Genomic DNA, 23,075 nt, shown 5'->3' with positions numbered 1-23,075 from the left:
TATGTACTCACCAGGTTTCCCAACCTGACCCACTCAGTTTATTTATATCACAGGTGTTGATATGAAGTCACATTACACTGAGAGATTAAAGAGATGTAGATCACTAGTGTAAATAAATGTAAGTTCTGTTTATGCTTATGTTTCTGTATTGACAATGACATCCCAAATGTTTTAAAATGAATAAAATACGTTTCTTCGAAAATGTTTTAATAACGTATTTATCGTGTTTTTCTAGGAACAAATTCCGCAACATTTTTATGAAAAGAAGTACTCTGACTTTTATAAAGCATAAACAAAATCGGTCTTTTCTGGCCGTAAAAATGGGGATGTCACAGAACAGCTATATTACAGATTTTTACAAATTTGAAAAAGGTTTCCATTACAGTAAAACATGAACATATAAACTGTAATAGGTATAGTTTATGATACTTACACATTTCTTTCAAGGTTCAGCTTACAAAACAGAAAACAAACATATAAACTATAATGGGTATAGTTTATGGACCATATGCATTACTTTACATATTCAAAGTACATTACAGAAAACCAACATATAAATTACATTAAATATAGTTTATGAAACATGCTTACAGTTTATTCATTACAAAGTAACTTTTCATTATTCAACGCGTAATCACCAATATAGCATTTGTGAGACACACTTCAAGTACTTATTTAAGTACCAACCAAGTCCTGAAATCATAACTAGAGTCTCATGGAGGGAGAGCGTGACACTTGTGTATAGATCTATACGGGACTGACAATCCCGCACCAGAGTTCCTCGCAACAGCTAGGCCGACAGGCCTGTGGTGACAAATGTCGTTTTGATTGCGACGCCTGAAGAACGTCGTGTTCAGGCTATATTAGGTCATCAAGCATGGTTATAATAATTCACAATTTGGTATTGAATAAAATGTTTAGTGTTTGAATAAGTAGACAACTTCACATAGTTTTATTTAATAATAAAACTATAATATAATATTTTACAAGTATAGTTGGTAAAACTAGACAATTACAAATACATGGGTTGCATACAAGTACAAATATAGAATACTATTTCAGTACAGAGAAAACATACTTTTCATGGTTTGATGTAACTAAACTACATTTTACTACTTCAGAGTACAATAACATTTACATGTTTTGCTTACAACATACTACCACAGAAAATATAGGATTTTCTGGGAAAACATACTTACATTATCAAGGAACAGAAAACAAATTTCAGTTACAAACACACTTATGAACTCACCAACTTAATTGTTGACACACTTTTCAAAACTAATTGTATTCTCAGGAAATCAATAAACAGATAGCCACAAGTTTTGACAAGATGGAGCTTATAGACTCATGTCTTTTACTTTTGCATTACATTTTGGTGTCAATATACAATGATTTGAACACAGATGTAAAAACATATACTTTGTCAATACAATGGTTGTTGTACTTTGATTACTATATATTATGCATTGCTGTGATACTGTATATGACGTCATTCGCCCCCGAATGTTTTCTGCCATTTCGGTTTGGGGGTGTGACACACAATTAGCAAACCAATGGGTTTAAGTGGCACAAGTGGCATGCATATGACCGGTTGACCCCTTCATAAATGAAATAATGACGTACTCGACCCGAAAATATAATGTTCGTTTCCTTATAAAGCCACTTAAAAAGTTAAGTGACTAAAATGGTAAACCCTAGAAAGTTCATAGGTAGTATGTTTCATTTTCTCTAAAATAAACCAAAATATATGAAAAAGCAAAACGTTAAAAATTTCCTTCTCAAAATCAAAAAATCTTTTTAAAGTGTTGTTATATATCATATATTTTAAGTTTTCCGAAAAGAAACTTCAAAAAATAAGGTTGTTTAGCTATTAGATTTTATCTTAAAATATTACAAATTTAAAAAAAAATGTTTGAAAATAATACAATCCAAAATTAGATGATTCAAAATATTTGTGATCCAAAAACATTATGAAATCAACATATTTATGATCGTTAATTTGTTATGATTCAAAATGTTTTGACGAAAAACTTGATTTACTTGAATATATTATGATCTAAAATGTTTTGATAAACAATGATATGATCCTCAATATTATGATTAAAAATTCTATGAACCAAAATGTTATTATACTATATATTAAAATTATCTTCCGTTAGCTACAGTAAACATCTTAGGAAGTTGACAAAATTGATCCCTGTTCTCTATCTGCCTTTTCACATTTGGCCTCAAGCTTACGAACAGGTATAGTACCTACTGGGTTAGTTTAATCCCACATTCCCACCGATCCACATTCCACCGCCTCTTTCTACCTTCCAGTTCCTTCCACAGCTTCATTTTCCTCTCCCAGACTCATTCTACTGCTTTTATCGGCTCTCTCTCTCTCTCTCTCTCTCTCTCTCTCTCTCTCTCTCTCTCTCTCCCACCGTCATTATCTCAGCTTCTCCATGGATGGTCTGCGTTTTCTAGGTCGTCTTTGTCATTCATCGGCAACCTACTCCACTACTCTATGCACCCATGAGCGGTCCCTCTGTTTCCTTCACTGCAATTCCTCTAAATCTACCAATGGTTGCTTTGGTAAGCATCGATTGAATCATTGAAATCATCTGTTCAAAAGTTGGCGACGGAAGGAGTTAATTGCAACCGGTCGTTGTCTACCCACTCTAGAAATCGACGTTTGTTGGCCTCATCTATCTGAGAGAAATCGAGTTTCGCCAGATGAAAGACGTACAAACACACTCCGTCTTTCAATTTTGAACAACAAATGGTAGGGGCTCCTGGTACGACACTATCTCCTTCTGCTTTCCTTTTTTTTTTTTACCTTTTTCATTCTTTGTTTTTCATATTCTGTACCCTAATCTTCCAATTTTATAAAAAATGGTAGCCCTCTTGATGTAGAGATATGCCGAAATACATGACAGATCGATCAGGTAAATACCACTCACCTCACTATATCATCTTTTGGTTTTGGTTGTTTTCGATTCTGAATCATTTTGATGTTAGTTTCCTTCATATTTTGATTGGGGCTGTTTTCAAGAATGCCTACGTCCTGATAGGCAACTTGGTCCCTGCCTTCACCGATAAACCTTCCTTATCCTTCCATTAATGCTCCTTTTTGTAGCTAAAATTAATAAACAACTGATTCCATTAATGCTCCTTTTTGTAGCATATGGTAAATAAACAACTGATTCCATTAATGCTCCTTTTTGTAGCATATGGTACCGGCCTTTTACATTAGTTGCAGTGATATGATCAACAAATGCGAAGTATTAACAAAAGAAAGATCATGTGCAGTGGATGTACAACATTTGGTAGTAGCTATGAAGAAGGAAGAAAGATATTTGAACTTCAAAAAGAACAAACGTAGTTACTTATCAAGGCTTTACAATCGTTATATATTCCAGAATCCCGGTAAGTGTACTAATTTCCATTAATAATTTTGCTTTTTAACCACTTAATCATTCCAAAAAATCATGCAAAACTGTTTGCTTAAGGAAGAGGAGGAGAGAAAACGCCATTTTTGTTTCCGTGATGATGATTAGAAGGGCATATTAGGTATTTCATGCACAAGTTACCTGAATCGGATGTTGTTGGATGATGTTGGTAAGAATATCTTCTAACTTAGTGGGAGTTGTCTTTCTTAATTGTTAATGGACAGCTTAAAAACATGCAGTTAATGTTAGAAGATTTGTATCATAGGTTTGGACTTCAAAGTAGTAGTGGGAGACGTTTTTATACTTCACAATACATTCATTCATTCATATTATGATTTTTTTGTTATGATTTTTATTTCGGTGTTTCCTGTATCATATAATATGAAAAAGTGTGAATTGTCTACAAATGTACTTAGTTACAATTTTATACAGAAACTGCTAATTCCTTATCCTAATAAGAAAAAAATTGTCTCGGGGTTCGGTTCATTCATGTCGTCTTCAATTGTTGTACTATTTTTCTTTGTTTCTACCGTTTCCATGGTCCGCCTCCTTCCACGATGTGTTATGTTGCACACCAATTGTTTGATTTAAGTACTCAAAGAAATCAAGTCTTTTTTGATCAACAACAGGGGATGATAAGCTTATTTCCTACCCATTCAGCTATAAATGACATAAAAGATTGGTCCACGCAGGTTACCGCGGGGATTTATGCTACCTACTTCCAAAAAATAGACTATATGTATAATAACTCATGTTATTTTTTACCAGGCATTAGTTATAATAAATATAATACTTTATTGATGTTTTTGCATTTTTATAAGTAATAAAAGTTGAAGTGAATCAATTAGTAGGTTGGAAAAGTGAATAAAGAAGAATAACAGAAAGCTCTATAGGTTGGCTTTAACGGAAGTGGAGCAGGGAGCTTGCTGCTAAGAAATTCCCTATAATAAGAATGGGACAATTGGAAGTGGATCCAGTCCCACAATAACTACCTTTTTCGTTTTATTGTTATTTTTGCAGTTTAATAATTACTTATGAATTAGAATATATTTTAGTTTACTATATCAATTAATTTATATATTTCAGTTAAATTACAGGCGGTGGCTGAGGAGATGAAAAGATAAGCTATACAAAAGAAAGTAGAATGCACATATCTTTGGAATTAAAGAAAATGGCTTGCAGCATGCTCTCTCAACGGGAATCACAAAGATATCAACCCACACGGTACATCATTTGGGGTTCACATTCTTGGTTTTAAAGTAATATTTAACTATGGTTTTAGAGACCCATTTTAACATTTGTTTCTATTGTAATATAATATTCCATTCTTAGTTATGCTATAATACATTTTTATTAGATTAATATAGAAGCAGGGTTTGTTGGAGATTAGTGTTTCTATGCATCAGTGAGAATGGAATATCCGTAAAAGACAAAACTGCAAAATTGGTCCCTGTGGTTTTCAGAAAACTTTGGATAGAGTCCAAAAAGTTTTCAACTTGCATGGACGATCCAAAATCAAGATTTTTCTGTGTTTTTGGTCCATAATACACTTGAAAAGTCGATTTTACCCTTTTCATTTCTTTTTTCTATTTTCTTTATTTGTTTTGGTATTTAAATAATTAAAAAAAAAACTAAATCTCAACCACCTCCTCTCCACCGTACCCCAATTTCTCTCTCTCTCTTTCTTTTGACTCTCTTTCCCATCTTCTTCTTCATCACACATCACCTGCAAATCAAAACTCACACAAAATATGAACAAAAAACCCAGAATCTGCAACAACCTTCTTCTTCAATGAGTTTACCATTCATCGAAATGTATAAAATTATTGTAGAAGCAAATGCCAACAAAAAAATCAAATTTATTTGCAATTATGCCTAAAACACTTAAAATTAGAACACCAAAATTCATCCTAATTAAGTGTATTGTAATCCGAAAAATTACAGTGGAGACACCAAAGTCATTAAGGGTCGATTTCTTGATACAATATTGGATTTTTCAGAACAGCCACATAAAGTATTTTTGTAATCAAAACAGGAAGAATAAAATGAAGGTGTTACAATCACAAATTGAGGCAGTTCCCGGATGGACCTCAAGTCAAAGTGCATCCCAACACAAACTCTTCAAGCTCTTGATAACCACAAATCGAGCAACAGTAGCCAAATGATAAAATTTAGCTAAATCCATGTTTAAAAACCATTGAAAAAAAACCTGTGATGCCCAAAAAAAATTGACTTAGTGGTTTCTTCCATGAGTAGGCAGAAAACGCAAAATCAGTGTGAACACGAATCGTAGAAAATGATCAACACAATGATGAACAAGAATTGCAGAAAATCAAAATACAAATTCTAAACCAACCTAGAAATTTGCAGAAGACACAAAATCAAAATCTGGATTGAAACCCTAAAATATTCTGGCGGCTAAGGGAAAGAGATGAGTATGTCGCCACAAGTTAGAACGTTTCAAGATTTCGGATTTGTTACTAGATTTAACGTTGTCGACTTCATTAAGGTTAAGGCAGGTTTCAAGCTCCAAGATGTAAATCCACTGGCTCAGGAAGGATGAGGAATGGAGGAGATGAGAGGTAAAATACTCACCGACCAGAAGGGGTGGCAACCATTAGGGCTTCTCGATGGGGTGAGAGACTTGGAGATGATCTGAAAGTCAATGTCTTTTTGATGAAGAGGGAAAGAACACGAGAAAGAAATATAGGGTGGGGTGGGGTGGGGTTTGTAGGCCCATTTTTTTCTTTTGTTTTTTTTTTTAATTATAAAACAATTAATACAAATAAAGAAAATGTAAAAAAGAAATAATAAGGGCAAAATAGTCTTTTCAAATTTTCAAGGACCAAAACCAAAGAAAATTCTTGATTTTGGACCTTCCATGCAAGTCGAAAACTTTTTGGACCCCATCCAAAGTTTTTTGCAAACCACAAGGACTAATTTTATAGTTTTGTCATCCGTAAAAATATATGCTATTTAGAGATGTGAATAGTGTTCTTTGTGAAAGGTTGTGGTTATCTCTTATTATTGGACGGAGTCATGTATTTCCTGCATCTTTAGTACCAATATGGAATAAATCTTCTTTATTGTTACAAACATTGATTATAACTAAATTTGATGGTCATACGGATGTTGTTTAAGACTATTTTCTTTGTACATAATCTTAATTCATCTAATGTTTCTATGCACATATTAGTCTTTGTCCTGCCTCCAGTAATCCATGATCTCATTATGTGACTAGACGTTCTTCATGGGATCATTCTCTCAAAAATCATAAGGTAAAAGCTTAATAATTTATGAAAATAACAGTTCTATTAAATTGTTTGCCTACACATTATCTGGACATAAAAACATCAAAATAGCCAACATCTAAAACACTGATATTAAACAAATGCATAATACGTAACACTTTGTATCTTATTTTAAGGAAAAATATTAAAAAGAAAATCAAAAAAACCCATTTTCTTCATTTGTTTCTGTGGATATCAGTAAATCCACAGTGGTCAGATTGTTCCTTTCCTTATACCTGATTCCATCTTTTCCCTGATTGCACTTGAGCCGATGAGGACGGAATGGTAGTTTAATGTGTTATTATTCAACTTGAGATGATAAGGACAATATGGTAATTTACTACTTCTATGTTTACGTTTCTAGACCTTGGCTGCTGGTTTGCAACCTGATATTCCTGTGATGATTGATATTCTTTCAAAGTTGAGCAAGAAAACGAGCGTAAAAGTGGATTATTTGACCAAAATAGCGTTTTGAAAGTTAGAAAATTGATTTTTTTTTTTAATGTGATATAGCTGTTTTGCTGCATGGCTTTTAGATATGCAAAAATCTAATTGTTAGGCATGATTGTAGAATTTCTGCACAAAAACTACATGTATTAACTTTTGTGAATAATATCTATTTCATGTTAACAGCACATCTTATTTAGCATGAAACCATACATTAACCTAATTTTTCTTTTCCATGATGCAACTTATCGGGGAATTGCTGGTGTAAGCATTGATGTTGTGCGATACGGGTAATGTATTATAACGTTGATTGCATTCTGTTGGAGTTGGAGGGATTTTATTTGGTTATCATACTGGTAAATATGTCCATGTTTTCCTTCATTTTATTTTTATTTTATATTTTTCTTATTTGCATTGATAATTTTACTACCAAACAGGGGACAAGAATTAGAGAAGCATACGCAGTTGCAGGTAAACTACAAATGTGATCCTTTCTTTTTAATTTATAAAATGCAGTGCTATAGGGTGCGTTTATTATTCCATTACAAAAAGTCATATTTCCCTGTTTCATTTACTAATTTTCATTTCTAAGCCATAAAGAGTGTCGTATTTGTCTGTTTGTTTTGTTTTGATGGAATGTAATATATGATTCCCTATCGGATGCTTTATTATTATAGTATGACATATCATATTTCCCTATTTTTATTTCTCAATTTTCATTTCTAAGCTATAAGGAATGTCATATTTAGCTATCAACTGATGAGATCGATGCCTACAGCCAGTACATTGACGTTTTTTCTTCATAACATGTCGATAATTTAGATAAAAATAGCAAACTATGTTTATTTCCTATTTTACCAATGCCAATGTACTTTCAGTTTTTTGTCAAATATAACGTCATACTTTCATTTTCTATTTTGTCAAATATAGAAAAATGAAAGTAGAGTGTTGTATATGGGTATGTACTCAAAACTGCAAACCATCACGCCATTTTTTGTAGCTTGACACTTATGATTTTATATAAGAGGAAATGCAGCGAAAAGTGGACCAGTGGGTCGAAGAATTGCACAAGGAATGAAAGTGATTGCAGAAGGTGGATGTGATTTTTAAGGGTAGCTCACCTACTTGGGTGCTACACCTGATGTTATTTATTCTGCTTCCGCACTTTTAGGATATCTCAGGTAAACCTTGATATTCTATTAGTCATATCAAGTTATTTAAGTTCCATATTCTGTAACTGAATTTCTGAAATAGGCTTTTTTTGTTTTGATTTTCAGGATCATTGGAGACCACCAATTTTGTTCTTCTGATAAACATTGTGCTCTGATTAAAGCTTTGAGGAACACTTTGTGAAAACCACACAAGCAATTTAAGAAGAAAAGATTCATAAATAAACTTAATTTGACCTTGACCTTTGGTAAAAATATAAATATATTTTTTTGAATAACATGGTCTTTATTATATTCATATATTTTTTATTTATATTCAGGATGGACAAAACGTATATGCATTAGAAGACATGAATTTGGTGATCATTACAAAGTTACTGATGCAGTGATTAAAGGACCTGGGAAACTGAACAATCTTTACTAATATTTATTATGATTTCTTTGTTTTTTTCTAGCTTTTTGGTGTTGATCTAGATGGGGTTCACAAAAAGAAGCTCAAGGTGCTGAGAAGGAAACCAAAAACAAGCTCAAGGTATGGAATGGAATCATTGATTCTATTGGAATGAAAAAAAACATATTGTTTTTTGTTGAATGGAATGAAACTTAACCATTTATTCACCAAAAATTGGTTCAGTATCAGCTTATTAGGAACCGGTTTGCAGAATCATTTTGTAGAACCAGTTTAGTCAATGTACTTTCATGTAGGAAACCAATGTTTATTCTCCATTTTGATGTCACTGCACTAATGTTTGATGTCCATTTGAAACTAAATCACTAATGAACTGGTTTGAAGTACATCTACACACCCATGGGTGTTCTGGTGGGCCTAAACCTGGAAGGCTAAGAGTAAAAAATAATGTAAGACCAGTTTTACGGTTTTACTCTTTAACATTCATGGTGTAAGGAGCTGATATCACATCTTTTTACAGAGTCCAAAGCTTTTCAACAACTTGAAGTTTTACTTTGTTGGCGATTTTGTAAAATCTTTCAAGAGTGATCTGTTAAACTTTTATTTTTAGTACATATACCATCTAAATATGAAAAAAAAATGCAACGAGTAGCAATGTGCTTTGGTTTTTGGTAAAAAAAATAAAATAAATTGTTAAAAACAAAAAATGAAAATGCATTAACACAAAGTACATCGTTATTTAATGTTTGTTTTTGGTAAAAAAAATCTTAAAAAAAAAGCTGTAAACTGAAAGTACAGTGCTATTTATTGTATCTAAAACAAAAAATAGAAAATGAGCCAAATGGCAATGTATTTTGTTTTTTTTTTTTGGTAAAGAAATTAAAATAATTGCAAAAAAAAAACAGGAAAATATAGGTATCAATGTGCTTACGTTTTTTGAAAGCCAAGGGTCAATCACATAGAGTAAAAAGTTTTGATTTTTTATTTTTAATGTGTTGTGTTGTAGTAATAGTTAATATTCTTTAATTGCAGAAGGTGTAAGGAATACATTGTTTGTTGGTGGAACTATAATGGGATCTATTGGGCTTTCACCTGCACTGCCTTTGCCTAGGACATTAGAAAGGGCTTGCTGCTGGTTCGGAACTCCCCTATCTATTTGAATTGATTTACAACGCCTATTTTCAAGCGGAATTGCTTCTCTTAACTTGAAAGAGGGTCTCTCCTGTCCGGCTCGATATGAACAAGGTAGGCTAAGGATTTTGTTGTTCGGAAATGGTGATACCTCTTAAATGGAATTATTTTTATTCCCTTTGCCTTCTTGCTGCAATATCTACAGATAGTAACAAACATAACAGTTTTGTACCAATTATTAAAAAATGTATAATATAAGTCCTTTTTTTATTGTGTGTATACTCATAGCTTTACATTTTTTACAATATTGATAAGACAAACAAGCACACACTACCTCTCCGCTACACAAGACACATAACCGATGAAGAAACGACCAAAACTATCAACAAATCCACACCCCGCGTAGCGGGGTTTCGCACCTAGTTATGTAAAATAGTATGATCTAAAAATATTATAAATCATAAATATTTAGAAATCCTTAATTGTCTGTGATTTAAAATATTATGATCTGTAAAATCATTTATGGTATATTATATTATATTATTTAAAAGAGTAAATTACACGAATGATCCCTGTGATTTGGGGTAATTTGTACGTTTGGTATCTAGCTTATTTTTTTTAACTCGGAAGATCCCGAATATTTGTTTTTGTTATGTGTTTGGTCCTTACAGTTTGTTTTTGTTATGCACTTGGTCCCTGTCTTACCTAAAAGTACTATTATTTAAATAGGGAAAAATGGTGGGGTAGGTAAGGTAAGGTGAGGGGTAGGGATGAGCATAACCGGGTACCCACCTATTTTAGCCGAAACCGGAACCACTCCCGGAACCGACGGTTCTTAGGTTTTGGGTATTGGAATCGGAACCGCCTACACCGGTTCCTAGAAAATTAGAACCGCTCTCGGAACTGTCGGAACCGGTTCCGGTTCCAAGTACCCGACTTCTTGATAATTTACACCTTTTATTGTATACATTTCATTGAAATAAACTTTTATAATCAATAAGAGACGAGGACTTCAATAAATAAAACTAAAATAATCATAAAAACTTGATCTTAAATCACCATGTCAACACAATTGGAATTTAGCAAGTAATATAACAAAATGACAATTTTCAACAATAACAAAAGTCAAAATAGCAACAACAAAACAGCAAACAATTTTCAACAATTTTCAAAACAGCACAGAAACAATAAAATAGCCACAACAAAACAACATCAACAGGAAACAACAAACAGCCAAACAACAACAGTAAAACAACACCAACAGCAAGCAAAAAATAACAAACAACAAGCAAAACTGCAAATAACAACAACAACAAACAACAAGCAGCAAAAACAACAACATCCCATGTAACATCCTAAAAATTGTGACCAAATTTTCATTTTTAAATCATTACTAAACCATAAGTATTAAATCGTTTCAATCATACTAAAAGGGTTATATAACAAATCAGAGTATCTTTTCTAAACACTAGTTCATCTTATCAGAGTAAACATCCCAGGCTAAACTTCTTGGTGTGTGCCATACGATCATCCCGAGCTCTTCCTTCCGCTACCGGAAGTAACTGAAACCAAAACAAAAAACCGTAAGCATGAAGCTTAGTGATTTCCCCAACCTACCACATACCATATACGCATAACCAAGAACACATAACCACATACCGGGTCCCCGCCTGCTGCATCGGGCCTCGCCCTGCCTCAGACCCCATCCGGCATCAAGCCCTGCCTGGCATCAAGCCCCGATCGGTATACATATATGTTTCCTTTAGGCCCCGCCTGTCTCTGGGCCTCGCCCGCCATACACATACATACGATCAAATAACATACTAGAACATACATAACATAATCTAATTGTACCCTGATCTAAGGCCTCGCCTAACTTGGGACCCGCCCCTGGTCTGCTACTGAAGTAGTGGAGCCCCGTCCATACTCCTACTAGTAGTGAGATATGGGGCCCCACCCATACTCACATTGAGATATGGAACCCCATCCATACTCAGCTAATGATGAGATACGGGACCTCGCCCATACTCACCTCCCTACCAGGCACATACAAGTATCACGCAGACAACAAGTATAATCTAACATACAACATAAGGAACTTCCTCGGGATTGCCCCGACATTGGACCCCCGTTCTGGAGAAATACTATTATCTAACATGCTTCGGGCTTACCCCGACATCAGACCCTCAGTCCGGAACCTATCGTACTAACACATGCAAGAATCACAAAGACTTCTAGCATCCTAACATTCCTCGGGCCTCGCCCGACATCAGGTCGTAACCCGGAACATATAACCATAAGCGCCTAGGGCTAACCCACGGGTCTTCCTACTGTACACAAACATAAACATAATGGGCCTGCATTGTGACCGTATACCCATGCACACAGTGAGGAGACTCACCTCGCACTGCTGAAGACTAGTTGAACACTTCTGATTGCTAACCAGCAACTCCTGAACTGCTGATCCTTTGGCTTCCCGAACTATCAATACCCAAAATAACATTTAGACCACAATATTCCAAAAGTCAACCTAGGTCAAAGTCAATGCTCTGAGTTGACTCAACTCGCCGAGTTAAACCACCAACTCTTTGAGTCCCACAATCCACACAATACTCTGGACTTCGATCCTACTCGGCGAGTTCCCCGCGAACTCGTCGAGTGCACCTTCAACACATCGGGACCCTCCTTCATCTGACTCGCTGAGTTTCTCTTCGAACTCGCCGAGTCCACCTTCATAAATTAAAGAGATTGCCTTAGACTCGCCGAGTTCCTCCTTGAACTCATCGAGTACGATGATCTTCGTGTTCACTATGGACCCAGACTGGCTGAGTCCCTTACCTACTCAACTCATACCCTTTAATCGAAGGGTTTCAGGGCAAGAAAACGGTCTGACTCGCCGATCCCCACAAGTAACCCGCCGAGTCCCTCTATGTCCCAAACTATTCAGACGATTTCTGAGGGTATCAAAGCTTCCAAAACATAGATCTGGACCCAACCACCTCATAACCATGCAAAGCTACTGCCTTTTTCCTTCATCCATGGCCTTTTGAGCTAAAAAGGCCAAGAGAACACTTCATATGTTTGCATGGGGATTCCTATGGCATAAAGCTTGCACCTTTATGCCATAACAGCCCTTAAGGGTGCTAGATCTGAAAACACAAGCTCTTGGGACGTCCATTCCTCTCATGCTAGGGTTCTTGGACCAACCCCCCCCCCCCCCCCCCCCCCAAAGTGACAAAGAAGAGACCTACATGCATAATGATCAAGGTGGAGGCTTTCTTACCAGAAAATGGAGGAGAATGCAAGAGGTTTATGGATGTACTAGTCTTTTCTTGTATCCCCAAGGCTTCACCTTCTTCTTCAAGCTTCACAACACTCAAGAATGCTCACAATGGCTCACAAACTCATGAAAGGCACTAGGGTTTCGTTCTGGACTTGAGAGAGCATCAAGGAGGCTGATGAAGGGTTATAATGTTCTTTAAATAGGGTACAAGGCCCATATTTAGGGTTTTCCCAAAACCTGACCAACTCGTCGAGTCAGTCCTCTGACTCGTCGAGTAGGTCACTTAACCCGTGATCCAAGTTGCGCTTCTACTCGTCGAGTCACCTTACCTACTCGACGAGTCACTTCCTTATTTTGAGGTTTTCTTTCCTTTCCAGGTCTTATAAATTCGGGGTGTTACATCCCAACATCAAAAATAGCAACTACTAATTCCCTCCATGTGTTTCTTCCATATTGAGACTGATTTCTGAAATGGAATTAAACATAAAAATTCAAATTAGAATATTAAATATTATACAAGAAACATAAAATAAAATAATAAATAAAAGTGTATCTTCCATATTACCTTCCTCATATTTTTCCCCATCTTCCAATAACTGTTCAAGGTCAATACAAACATTTGATGCCCTCAACCAATCTTGAGTACAAATCAAAGCTTTCACCGTCTTTGGAAGCAAATTACTACGAAAGTCTAAAGGATAGATTTTTCTTAGAGAAAACTTCACAAACCTCATCTTATACCTTGGATCAAGAGCAACCGCAACTAACACCATTACATTTGTTTTTCCAAAGTCTCCATAATACGTGTCAAACTTTTTTCTCATTTGATCACCCATAAGAACAATATTGATATCTTCGTCTTGTGTCCACTCCAACAAGGAAGCAAGTACACCTAATATCTCATGATAATGCATATTTGTCGTAACTAGGGATGAAAGTGGGTCCAAACCCAGACCGGATGGACCCGGACTTGTAAAACCCGGAATCGGTTAACGGGATTTTGTAGAATTGGAAACCGGACCGGTATATAGGAATCGGTTCCGGTTCGGTTCCGGGTACGGCATCGGGTAAAGTGGGTTTAGAACCGCAAAACCCGGAAACATCAAAGTGGGTAGGTTGGAACCGGATAAAGTGGGTGTAGAACCAGGAAACCCGAAAAAACCAGAATTTTTTGGTAATTACTTACTACTTAGTGGGTTGAACTTTGAAAATTTTCATATTGATATCCCAACTTTAGGGGACTGTAACTCATTGAATATGAAACCAAAATTGACAAAATTATAGTCTAAAATCATGTACAAACTCTAAACTACACTATGGAAAAAAGTGCATGTCAATCTGACTTTAAACGAATGAGATATGTATGTGTTAACATTTTCACAGAATACAAAGTACAAAAACAAATAGCTAAAAATTTGAAAATTTTCAGTTTTGATATCCCGAATTCGGGGATTGTAAATCATTGAATATCAAACCAAAAATGACAAAATTATAGTCTAAAATCATGTGCAAACTCTAAATTACAAGTTGAAAAAAAAAGAACATGTCAATCCGACTTCAAACGAATTAGATATGCATGTTTTAAAACATTCACAAAATACAAAAAAACTGAAAAACTAAAAACTTTCAGCCTTGATATCTCGACTTTAGGCGACTGTAAGTCAATGAATATAAAACTAAAAGTGGAAAATTTATAGTCTAAAATCATTTACAAACTCTAAAATACACATTGGAAAAAACCGCATGTGTCACACCCCAAAACCGGAACGACGGAAACGTTCTGGGGTGGATGACGTCATGTCAAGTATCACAACATATGCAGTATAGTAATCAAAGTACAACAACCATTGCATTAATAATAATAATTTTTACATAGGTTACATTTCATCGCAGTTCAAAGTAAATACAGAACATAACATAGATGCACCTCGGTTCTAGGCTGACTTCGCAAAAGCTCCCGGGATGTACCTATTTATCGATGACCTGAGAATATAAGTTATTTTGAAAGTGAGTATCAGTATTTTTATAATGCTGGTGAGTCCATAAGTATTTAGTGTCATTTGTATAAACACACATTTTTAATCAAAATAACTTTATGAAAGATAGTAGTTTAGAATCTATGGTGTATTAGTGTCCTTTCCAGAAAATCCTATATTTTATAAATAAAAGCAGTCTTCTACCAAGACCCGACAGATTTATGTTTTAAGGAGTAGTTTTCCCCAAATTACTATCATTACCAAAATACATAATTGACTTCAAAAAGAATAATGAGAAAAATCACAAGTGAAAATACTAGGGGAAAATAATATATACCTCAGCAGTAACACTGCTGACTAAAACAAAAGAAAACATAGACTCCAGGAGAGTATCGAATGAATAATACGCCTGGCTCAGTCTAACAAAAGAAAGCACAGACTCCAGACAGTATCGAATGAACGATACAACTAGCAAAGTCTAAAACAAAAGGTGAATGTGAACTCGTATGTAACCATGTTGATCGACGATAGAGTATCCGATGACCCTCCAGGTCATGCGTAGAGGTAGTGTCATTATGTCACCCATGGGCCTTACCGGCGCGGACTGTAGCTAGTAGTCTGGGTGTGGGAGTGTCAGTCCCGTATAGAACTATACACATGATGTTCGCTCTCCTTCCCGGAGACTCTGGTTACATGGCATTGGCGCAATGAAGCGTCGTAGAGGGAAATAGTGTGTCACATTCTAAAGTCAAAGAGAGAGAGATCGAGAGAGAGAGAGATGTAGCGATCGAGAGAGAGATAAAGGGAGAGATAGAGTCTCCTAACTATTCCTATAATAGTTACTAGGGTTCCAGAAACATGAATAATAGAAGGATGCCTGTACTACTCAAGGCGATGAATTGGCTGAGAGAGAGAGAGAGAGAGAGTGAGAGCTTTTATGTCCATAAATGTGTACATGATATATAACTAATGTTTAAACGACCTTCGGACGGATAACCGATACCCACCAGACCACATCCCAACAAGGAAAAGGAAATAGGGTGAACTAGCCTTCCTAAGTCCTTTAAACATTATTTATATAACTATACAAATATAGGCATGCATTTAACGAAATAAAAGAATAGAAGAAAACTTTGGTAAAACCTTTGGAAAACCTTTACACTTAAGAAATTTACGAATTGATGTCATTTTGTAAAACAAGTTTTGAAAACCTTTGGAAATCCTTTGAAAAACCTTTCATAAACAACTTTGAAAATGATTCTTATAAAACAGTTTAAGTGAATAAAACCTTTGGAAAACCTTTAATAAGAAATTACGATTGGATGTCTCTTTAGTAAGCAAATTTTGAACAACTTTGGATAACCTTTAATGATCTAAAAGGGATATTCATACTTTAACAAGATTCGAAAACATGATTTGGAAATCTTAAGCTGGATAAAAACAATTTAACATGCAAAATCTATTTTGCTATACAGTTATTAATCACATGTGATTTATCTAATAACTGTACAGTTCAACTTGTATTCCCCCCTATAAAAGCAGTTAAAATCATTTAAAAGGTTATTTCAGGGGTATGAACTCACCTGTTGCGAGTGGATCGGATGTAGGTGTCGGTTGAGTGCTCAGTGTCAAGTAAAGACTTGAACATACTAAATGACCTAGTAACATATGTTTACATATAATTAGTGATCATAACACTAATTAAACACACATAACCATCCTAATGTGAGGAAAAACACTTTGGTAAAGTGTTGGGAGGCTATTGGGTTGCAATAAGGGGGTGTATGGCCTAGTTAGGGAGTTTACTCTTCAAGAGTAAACTCTTAAAGGAGATTTCGGCCCAATGACCATATCCCCATGAGTTTACGGCCGCAAACTCATGGGTGGTGTGTTCTTGGTTGCTCAAAGGTCTTATAACACTTGTGGGATTAGGCTAGGTTCAATTCTAAGGCATAGGAAGTGGCTAAGGCTTCAAATGAACCATTTAAGGGAGTTCACGGATGTAAACATAGATTTTACAGCCGTAAACTCTTACTTGTCCCCTTACTTCATGATTTAATGGTTCTACGTTAAGCACACATGATTCTAGTCCAATATACAAGCCACGGAAGGAAGTTAGGGCACCATTTGACCTCCTTAGAGGAGTTTACGGCCAATGGACCAATCCTTGGGGGGTTTATGGCCGTAATCTCCTAAGGTCATGGTTTCCTTGGTGTTTAAGGGTCCTACTTCGATGGTGGTTGGTTCTAGACATTATTCCAAGCCATAGGGGTGTTTAAGGGGCAATTTAACACCTTAAATGGTGTTCACAACCTATGAAGAGGGGTTTACGGTCCAAGAATGTTCTTGGACCATAAAACCATGTTTATTCCTCAAATGACAAGATTTTGGTGTTCTAAACTTGTACATGCAAGCCCTTAAGTCATAGCTAAGCACTAGGAGTGATTTGGGAGGGTTTTGGGGCTTCAAAACCCCACTTATGGGTGTTTGTTGTCCAAGAGTGTTCTTGGGATGTAAACAAATAACTTTGAGGCTTTTGGATGATTTAAACATGAATTTGCATGTATATCAAGCTAAACAACAAGCTAGGGTAGATTACTTACGATTATGGAGCTCGAAAGAGGCGTTTTTGGATCCAAATCGGCTTTGTAGATAGAGAGAGAGAGTAGAGAGAGTGTTAACAGTGGGAAAGGCTTCAATGTAACCACTCAATCCCTTATATAGGGGTTGAGTTTGTGGCCCGATGGAAGTCTACCTGATACCGACGTTAAACGGGACTTATGGTCGTACCCGATTAAGTGGTCGTAATTCGACGTGGTCTTAATCTAAAAACTTTTCAAAGGGATACTGAGGATGTTTCATGCGTTTCTAATTCGTTTGGACACTCATGAGGTCATGATAAAAGTCCCAATTTAATTAACCTAATCCAAAAGGTTAACGGAACAATTTAATAAAGCGAGTTTTATTAGCGGAAAAGGGTTTACTGTGACGGGATAAATTTAAGGTTGTCACAACATGTCAATCGGAGTTAAAACGAATGAGACATGCATCTTTTAAACATTTCACAAAAACCGGTTCCGACTGTAAAAGTGGTTCCGGTTCCTAACACCGATTCCGGTTTTAGACCCGGTTTGCCCAGACCCGATGGAACCAAACCCGAATTACCCGGATAAAGCAAATTTTTAAACTCAGAACCGAAATTGGTTCTATATATTCCGATTCTAACGGTTCTGGTATGATTCTGGTTCTGGTCTGGTTTTCCGGTTCTAAATCTCATCCCTAGTTGTAACATACAAAGTTCCCGATATCCATTTCATGGCTTCAGAAAACTTCTTCAAACAAAGAGATAAATATCTAGCACTTTCCCAATCATTTTAGGATGGAAATCCATCTTTAAAATCTTTCTCAAATGCGGGGTCTTCTTGTCTCATTCTTTTAAAAGCTCTTTCAAACTTAAGTGTTGTTTCCAACATAATGTAAGTCGCGTTCCACCGTGTTGGTACATCAAGAGATACCGATGCTTTACTCATAATTTTTTATTTTAAAACACAAGTATCAAAAAATTTAGATCTTTCCGTATAGTTTCTAACATATCTAACTGCACCCCTAATCCTAACAAAGGCATCTTTAATCAATTCAAGATGATTTTTAACAATCAATTTTAAGATATGGGCAACATATCTCATATGGAAAAATTCACCTCCTAAGACAAGTTTATCCATTAGATTATCTTTTATATGAGCAACAACTACATCATTAACACTTGCGTTATATACAGTGATGCATGATACCTTCTCTTCAATACCCCAATAAAGAATATAAGATTCCACTTCTTTCCCGATTTCCTTTCCTTTATGACTATCGATATTATAGAAATTCAAAATTATTTTATGTAATTTCCAATTATCATCAATAAAATGAGCAGTTAAACACATATAGCTTAAAATTTGCACAGAAGTACAACAGTTTGTAGTAAGAGCAATCCTAGAATTCAAACTTTTAAAGGTATTTCTCAAAAGCTCCGTCTCGCTAAAAAACACTTTACTAACATCTCTAGCAACTGTGAAATGTAACGGGATACAAAACTATGGAACAACAACACTACAAAAATATCTAAACCCGTCACGTTCAACGTATGAAAATGGTTGCTCATCAATGACAATCATTTTTGCTAAAGCAAGCCTAATTGTATTTTGGTTAAATTCCCAATTAGAAGCAGTAACCTTGCCTAGCATATTTACGGTTTGTAGTTTTGGTTTCGGTCCTTTCGACCTATAACCTTGCTTAGCATATCTGGGTGCTGGCCTACCCCTTCGATCCTTTCGACCGGTAACCTCGCCTAGCATATTTGGGTGTTGGCCTACTCCTTCGGTCCTTTCGACCGGTAACCTTGCCTAGCATATATGAGTGTTGGCTTACCCCTTCGGTCCTTTCGACCGGTCTCCGGGGACTATTTCACCCATACTACTACCACATAATAACATAGCACAAAACATAAACTGTCTATCATAACTGGGTACTAACTACCCCTTCGGTCCTTTCGACCGGTATTGAGGTCTATCCTACCCCTGCTATCACATATCATATAACATCATAACATACTATCACATTATCATAGCAAATAACAACATACCGGATAATTATCACAAAGACAATCATCTCAACTAAAACTCCTACTAGTAGGCCGACCTTGGTGCCTTAAACCCACTTCTATCAGAAGGTAACTCACCTCATACTGCTGAAGTCCACTGCTAGAAATCCTTACTGCTGCTCTGGCGACTCCCCGAGCTATCAATATCACAATATCACCCAATTAGCAATTGGGTCCTAAACCATGATCCATAATCCATACTTGGGGTGAAATGACCGTTTCACCCCCGACCCATCAAGGTCCATACTATATAATCCATGAAGGCCCATTAATGGTCTAAAACCAATCAAGCCCAAAGCTCCAAAATCCATAAAGGTCCACCACTGGCCCACTAATGGCCTAATTTGCTAAATTGGGCCCAATCCCTCTAATGGGCCTTACCTTAAGCCCAAACATATTCTTGGCCCAAATTATCTGACTTTTGATGGCCCAGTGAGGCCCAAAGACCCAGAGTCCAAAGTATGGCCCAATCTGAGGCCCAAACACGTCAAGCCCATATCTGATGAGTACGTTGGGCGTACTCCCATGTACGCTAAGCGTACAAGCTAAATCGTGTGTACGCTGGGCGTACCTACATGTACACTCAGCGTACTCCCCTGTTAAGTCACTATCCCATTAAGTTCTTAATAATCTATTCCAAAAGCTACAATCACAGATCCAAGTCCTTTTCAACGTCTTAATCCATAAAGTCACTGACTTGGTGACTTTGTATGACTCTAATAAACCCAAACTCCAAAATAGCATTCCATTCCCATAAAGATGATCTTAACTCATGCATGAACCCAATAAGACATTCAAGATGGCAACTTTCTGCCTTAAGGACTCATTTTGAATCGAGAGTGGCAACTCTAAGTCTAAAAACCGGGTTGGAACCATAAAGTTCTTTACTTGGGACCAAAAGGACATCAAAACCACACTACACTAGATCTAAGCACTCTTGAGGAAAGTTATGAGCTTTATACCTCTAAAGAGTCCCAAATGATGATGTTATCCTGGATCCATGAGCTCAAGCTACCCCAAATCCTTCTTTGCCACTTCTTCTTTCTTCTTCCAAGCTTAAAACCCACCAAGATGGCTTCTCAAGGTCAAGATCACACAAGGATGAAGGGATGAGACATTCTAGGGTTTCTTTGAGGTTAGGGAGGCTGATAAGGGGCTAGGTTTTAAGTCCTAATGTTCTTTATATATTGCTTGACCCTAAAATTAGGGTTTAGTGTCACTGAGCGTACGCTGGGCATACGTCTCCAACACCCGCGACCATTTACCATTTCTACGCTGGGCGTACCCCAACATAAGTTGGGCATACTCACCCGGTTGCCACCTTTGCATGCATGTGTAACGTCCCGATTCTCAGGTATTGCTTAAATAAGATTATTGGGTTAAGCTCTACTCGACGAGTTGGTTGACCTACTCGTCGAGTAGCAGCGGGATGGGATCGCGTGTTAAGTGACCTACTCAATGAGTCCATATTGGGACTCGGCGAGTAGGAGCTGGCAGATGAAACCCTAAATTCCGAGGTTTGCACCCCTATTTAAAGGAACCTTAGCCTCCCTTGGGCCTCTTTACAGTTCTAGAGAGTCCTAAGAGTCCTTATACGTGTGTGTGGGTGCTTTGGTGTGGTGTTTGAAGCTTAGAAAGAGAATCTTGGAGGAAGAAAGCTAGGAGTGCAAAAGAATTGAAGCAAGGAAGGCATGGGAAGCAGGATTTACCTCAGCTAGCATCGTTTGGAGGTATCAAAGTGCCATCTTTACTTCCCTTTTTCCCTTTTGATTGAGTTTCTAGGGTTTTTATGGATTTTCAAGTTAGTATGATGAGCTATGGGCTAGATCTAAAGTTGTAACTTCAGATCTGGACCCTCCTTGGATTCTAGAAGCATAAAGTTACAGTTTTGCTCGTGATTGAGGTCCCTCTTAGGCATGAAGCCCACTTAAGAGCTTAGATTTGGCATTTAGAGACTTTAAAGCCATGCATGCACGTAAAGTTTGCAACTTTACGTGATAAGCATGCCCTAGAAGCTTGGATCTATGATTTGGAGCCGTTGCATGGCTCAAAACAAGTCTGTATGGAAAGAGGACTGAATGGACTCGGCGAGTCGCAAGGTTGACTCGTCGAGTCACATGAAGATGGTCGTGAACTCGATGAGTTGGATGAACAACTCGACGAGTCCGATGAAGATTACCATAAGACTCGACGAGTTGAAGAACAACTCGGCGAGTCGGATGAGTTTTCTCTAGAATATGTATGCGTGTGTATCCGTCGAGTTGCAAGGAAGGAACTCGACGGGTGGCCTTAAAGTTTGAATGAGAATCGAAGGAACTCCACAAGTCACCTCGATGACTCGGCGAGTTGGATTGTGCTTCAAGGAACTCGGCGAGTAGCCAAGGGTACTCGGCGAGTAGGGGTCAACATGGACTCTTGACCTTGACTGAGGATTTTGACTTTGACCAGGGGTTGATTGGTGGGTTATGGAGTACCTTATAAGGCTAAGGAATTATGAGTATATTGTACTATGATCATAGGTGGTGGAGCCTGTGTCGGGTGATCCGAGCGTTGAAGTGTATCTTCCGAGTTGATATTTTCAAGGTGAGTTATTCTCACTATATCGATAGGGTCTACGGCACCAAGGTTGACCCTTTAGTTGTTGATGTTACGATATGCTATATGTGGTTATGATCTGTTAGATCGGAATCAGGGTAGACAGTATGTTGTGCTCTATGATCCGCAAGGATTAGTATGTTAGTGACCTGCTAGGTCAGCACTCTAGTTACGAGAGAATTCTATGATTGTTGATCAGTGTGATAGATACGTTTGATGTTTGTATATGCCAGTATATGATAGCTATGCGCACATGGTTATTTGCTTGTTGGTTGGGTTGAGGCGGTCCTACTTTGTGTTGAAGGCCGACATACCCTATGAGCGGTCCGGGGAGACTGCAGGCCCATGAGGCGGATCAGTCATGCCGAAGGCTCGAGATGGATTCAGATAGACTGTAGGCCCAGTAGGGCGGTCCAGTCAGGCCGATGGCCAATATGCATGTTGATTGATTGTTAAATGGTTACTGACATGGCTTTGTCAGTGTGGTATTAGTATTTTGGGGGTAGATCACTAAGCCCTCGAGCTTACAGTTTCAGTTTATTGTTTCAGGTACTTCAGGAGATCATGGCAAGGCGAAGGCGTGACCGTACCGCTCCTCATCCTTACGTTATGATTTTGGGACACTCTGATGGATAGTGATTTGAAAACATTTTGTAAACAATACTATTTGGTTTTTATTATGATCGA

At 36.9% G+C, this 23,075-nt stretch overlaps 2 long non-coding RNA genes across 7 annotated transcripts; both read left to right on the top strand.

Annotated features, from left to right (window-relative positions):
* Positions 1 to 2,270: 2,270 nt before the first annotated feature.
* On the top strand, positions 2,271 to 4,826 carry LOC111914308 (uncharacterized). 2 transcript variants are annotated; one of them, XR_008225354.1, is made up of 4 exons: positions 2,271 to 2,783; positions 2,888 to 2,933; positions 3,216 to 3,414; positions 3,498 to 4,826. It is a non-coding gene; the product is annotated as an uncharacterized LOC111914308 (long non-coding RNA). The 2 variants fall into 2 exon arrangements; XR_008225353.1 differs by having other exon boundaries at positions 3,216 to 4,826.
* A 1,355-nt stretch (positions 4,827 to 6,181) lies between these two features.
* LOC111914309 (uncharacterized) lies at positions 6,182 to 23,075 on the top strand. 5 transcript variants are annotated; one of them, XR_008225355.1, is made up of 8 exons: positions 6,182 to 7,530; positions 7,612 to 7,645; positions 8,200 to 8,355; positions 8,452 to 8,591; positions 8,664 to 8,702; positions 8,799 to 8,875; positions 9,785 to 9,997; positions 22,938 to 23,075. It is a non-coding gene; the product is annotated as an uncharacterized LOC111914309 (long non-coding RNA). The 5 variants fall into 5 exon arrangements; XR_002857761.3 differs by lacking the exon at positions 22,938 to 23,075 and having other exon boundaries at positions 8,175 to 8,355; positions 9,785 to 10,168; XR_002857760.3 differs by lacking the exon at positions 22,938 to 23,075 and having other exon boundaries at positions 8,211 to 8,355; positions 9,785 to 10,167.

Source organism: Lactuca sativa, chromosome 8 (genome assembly GCF_002870075.4).
Source record: "Lactuca sativa cultivar Salinas chromosome 8, Lsat_Salinas_v11, whole genome shotgun sequence".
Taxonomy (NCBI): Eukaryota; Viridiplantae; Streptophyta; class Magnoliopsida; order Asterales; family Asteraceae; genus Lactuca; species Lactuca sativa.
The sequence above is the reverse complement of the archived record's forward strand: the minus strand, read 5'-3'. Positions and strand labels throughout refer to the sequence as shown.